Raw genomic sequence first — 4785 nt, 5'->3', positions numbered from 1 at the left:
TGTCCAGTTCTAACTATTGCTTCTTGACCTGCATACAGATTTCTCAGGAGGCAGGTAAGGTGGTCTGGTATTCTCATCTCTTTAAGAATTTTCCGCAGCTTGTTGTGATCCACACATTCAAGGGATCTTGACTTTAGCCTAGTCAATGAAGCAGAAGTAGATGTTTTTCTGGAATATTCTTGCTTTTTCTATGATCCAGCGGATGTTGGCAATTTGATCTCTGGTTCCTCTGCCTTTTCTAAATCCAGCTTGAACATCTGGAAGTTCTCGGTTCACATACTCAGTTCTCAGTTCAAGGTTCAGAAATGCTGTATAATTAATGCAAGATCATACATCTCATGAGTTTTGGAACCAGCACTGGATTCTGAGCTCAAAGATCTCTTGTAATACATCTTACTGTCTCCTTCCATTGAGAGGTGCTGTGGAAAAATGAAAACAAGTTTGTTTAATTCAATTTTGGAATTAAAATGAACTGATGACCCCAATTCTTTATATAAGGTATGTTGTTCAGTCGCTTAGTTGTGTCCAACTCTTTGTGAACCCATGGACTGCAGCCAGGGCTTCCCCGTCCTTCACCAACTCCCAGAGTTTGCTCAAGTTGTCCATTGAGTCGGTGATGTCATCCAACCATCTCATTCTCTGTCGTCTCCTTCTCCTCTTACCTTCAATCTTTCCCAGCATCAGGGTCTTTTCCAATGAGTCAGCTCTTCGCATCAGCCGTGTCCAACTCTTTGTGACCGCATGGACTATAGCCCGCCAGGCTCCTCCGTCCATGGGACTCTCCAGGCAAGAATACTGGAGTGCTTTGCCATTTCCTTCTCCAGGGGATCTTCCTGACCCAGGGATCTGACCCAGGTCTCCTGCATTGCAGGCAGACACTTTTCCATCTGAGCCACCAGGGAAGCCCAGAAGCACTATATAGTGTTCAAAGTATTAGAGCTTCAGCTTCAGCATCAGTCCTTCCAAATAAGATGTATAATGTATTACAAGCTTAAGTGGGTCATGTGCATGTACTGTGATGAGTGACTAACCAGTGGGACAGTTTTGTCAGCTGCTGACTTATAGGCATCTTGACCATGTGGAGTGAGGTATGGACGCCCCACAGACATACTAGTGACTTTTGCTGGAGACCCCCTTCTGAGAATGCCAGTTAGCTCATCTCAGGCAGGGGCCGTCTGGAACAGATACTGCTTGCTTTCTCTGGTCCAGCGTTGCTCTGAATCTCAGCGGAACATTAATTCGTGTATAAAAATTGAGGGTGAATACTTAATCTCTTGTCCCCTTCTTCGTGGTGTTCCACAGCTTCTCGGGCGCAACCTTTGAGGGGTGTGACCACAGCTGCCATCCAGCCCTCTGCCTGGCCTGTGATGTCACTGGCTGCTGCACTCATGGGACTTGGCCTTGCTTTGGGGCAGATTCATGCTGACTCACCAAGAGCTCCCTGTAGCCTGAAGCTTTTTGGACACTGTCATTAACTGCCCCACCCATGGTTCCCTGGACTCACCTGTGAGGGGAGGGACACTATACAGTGCTTCTGGGCTTCCCTGGTGGCTCAGATGGAAAAGTGTCTGCCTGCAATGCAGGAGACCTGGGTCAGATCCCTGGGTCAGGAAGATCCCCTGGAGAAGGAAATGGCAAAGCACTCCAGTATTCTTGCCTGGAGAGTCCCATGGACGGAGGAGCCTGGCGGGCTATAGTCCATGGGGTCACAGAGAATTGGACACGGCTGAGTGACTTCACTGCCTCTCTTTCAGTTAAATGTAGGACTTGTATATTTTCTGCAGTCACATATGTTTTGAACAGGTACATTTTTCTTAGCAGATCACAACACAAAAACTTTGGTTTTGAATGTAGACTTTGAGTTTGAAAGAGGGATGAGGGTTATTCCAAAAACTGGGAATGTTCCAGGTTCTAAGTTGTTCAGTCAAGCTCTGAATGATCACTAGAATGCTACTGAGTAGTGCTACTTTTGTACGATGCATAATTGCAACCCAGGTCACCCACCGATGTCTATATGCCCTGTGTGAATTTCTCTCTCTCCCTTCCCATGGTCTGAAGCGACAACTTCAACCTGCAGGTGAATGGCAGCTCCTTCTGCCCACCCGCTTCTCTGTGTGGCAGACAATTCTGACTATATATTAGTATATGTATATATACATCATATGGGCCACCCTATATACATAATATGCGCGGCGCTGGAGGGTGAGCGGCCGAGAGGAATACCCCACGTCCAAGGTCAGGAGCAGCAGCCGAGAGGAGATACCCCACGTCCAAGGTAAGAGAAATCCCAGTAAGACAGTAGGTGCTGAGAGAGAGCACCAGAGGGCAGACAGACTGAAACCACAGTCATAGAAAACTAACCAATCTGATCACATGGACCACAGCCTTGTCTAACTCAGTGAAACTAAGCCATGCCCGTGGGGCCACCCAAGATGGGCAGGTCATGGTGGAGAGTTCTGACAGAATGTGGTCCTCTGGAGAAGGGAATGGCAAACCACTTCAGTATTTTTGCCTTGAGAACCCCATGAACAGCGTGAAAAGGCAAAAAGATAGAACACTGAAAGATGAACTCCCCAGGTCGGTAGGTGCCCAATATGCTACTGGAGATCAGTGGAGAAATAACTTCAGAGAGAATGAAGAGATGGAGATAGAAACAAGATTCGATGCTGTAAAGAGCAATACTGCATAAGAACTTGGAATGTTAGGTCCACGAATCAAGGCAAACTGGAAGTGATCAAAAAGGAGATGGCAAGAGTGAATGTCAACATTTTAGGAATCAGTGAACTAAAATGGACTGCAATGGGTGAATTTAACTTGACCATTATTTCTACTACTGTGGGCAAGAACGCCTTAGAAGAAATGGAATAGCCATCATAATCAACAAAAGAGTCTGAAATGCAGTACTTGGATGCAATCTCAAAAACGACAGAATGAGCTCTGTTCGTTTCCAAAGCAAACCATTCAATATCACAGTAATCCAAGTCTATGCCCCAACCAGTAACACTGAAGAAGCTGAAGTTGAACGGTTCTATGAAGACCTACAAGACCTTTTAGAACTAACACCCAAAACAGATGTCCTTTTCATTATAGGGGACTGGAATGCAAAAGTAGGAAGTCTAGAAACACCTGGAATAACAGGCAAATTTGGCCTTGAAGTACAGAATGAAGCAGGGCAAAGGCTAATAGAGTTTTGCCATGAGAACACACTGGTAAAACACCCTCTTCCAACACACAAGAGAAGACTCTACACATGGACATCACCAGATGGCCAACACCAAAATCAGATTGATTATATTCTTTGCAGCCAAAGATGGAGAAGCTCTCTACAGTCAGCAAAAACAAGACAAGCAGCCGACTGTGGCTCAGATCATGAATTCCTTATTGCCAAATTCAGACTTAAATTGAAGAAAGTAGGGAAAACCACTAGACCATTCAGTTCAGTTCAGTTCAGTTCAGTCACTCAGTTGTGACTAACACCCAACTCTCTGAGACCCCATGAACCACAGCACGTCAGGCCTCCCTGTCCATCACCAACTCCCGGAGTCCACCCAAACCCATGTCCATTGAGTCAGTGATGCCGTCCAACCATCTCATCCTCTGTTGTCCCCTTCTCCTCCTGTCCTCAATCTTTCCCAGCATCAAGGTCTTTTCAAACGAGTCAGCTCTTTGAATCAGGTGGCCAAAGTATTGGAGTTTCAGCTTCAACGTCAGTCCTTCCAATGAACACTCAGGACTGATCTCTTAAAGATGGACTGGTTGGATCTCCTTGCAGTCCAAGGGGCTCTCAAGAGTCTTCTCCAACACCACAGTTCAAAAGCATCAATTCTTCAGTGCTCAGCTTTCTTTATGGTCCAGCTCTCACATCCATACAGACCATTCAGGTATGACCTAAATCAAATCCCTTATGATTATACAGTGAAAGTGACAAATAGATTTAAGGGACTAGATCTGATAGACAGAGTGCCTGATTAACTGGATAGAGGTTCATGACATTGTACAGGAGGCAGGGATCAAGACCATCCCCAAGAAAAAGAAATGCAAAAAAGCAAAATGTATGTCTGAGGAGGCCTTACAAATAGCTGTGAAAAGAAGAGAAGCGAAAAGCAAAGGAGAAAAGGAAAGATATACCCATTTGAATGCAGAGTTCCAAAGAATAGCAAGGAGAGATAAGAAAGCCTTCCTCAGGGATCAATGCAAAGAAATAGAGGAAAACAATGGAATGGGAAAGACTAGAGATCTCTTCAAGAAAATTAGAGATACCAAAGGAACATTTCATGCGAAGATGGGCTCGATAAAGGACAGAAATGGTATGGACCTAACAGAAGCAGAAGATATTAAGAAGAGGTGGCAAGAATACACAGAAGAACTGTACAAAAAAGATCTTCACGACCAAGATAATCATGATGGTGTGATCACTCACCTAGAGCCAGACATCCTGGAATGTGAAGTCGACTAAGTGAGCCTTAGGAAGCATCACTACAAACAGAGCTAGTGGAGGTGGTGGAATTCCAGTGGAGCTATTTCAAATCCTAAAAGATGATGCCGTGAAAGTGCTGCACTCAATATGTCAGCAAATTTGGAAAACTCAGCAGTGGCCACAGGACTGGAAAAGGTCAGTTTTCATTTCAATCCCAAAGAAAGGAAACGTCAAAGAATGTTCAAACTACTGCACAATTGCACTCATCTCACACGCTAGTAAAGTAATGCTCAAAATTCTCCAAGCCAGGCTTCAGCAATACGTGAACCATGAACTTCCAGATGTTCAAGCTGGTTTTAGAAAAGGCA

Source organism: Bison bison, unplaced genomic scaffold, assembly GCF_000754665.1.
Source record: "Bison bison bison isolate TAMUID 2011002044 unplaced genomic scaffold, Bison_UMD1.0 scf7180017864349, whole genome shotgun sequence".
Taxonomy (NCBI): domain Eukaryota; kingdom Metazoa; phylum Chordata; class Mammalia; order Artiodactyla; family Bovidae; genus Bison; species Bison bison.
This window is presented reverse-complemented; position numbering follows the sequence as displayed.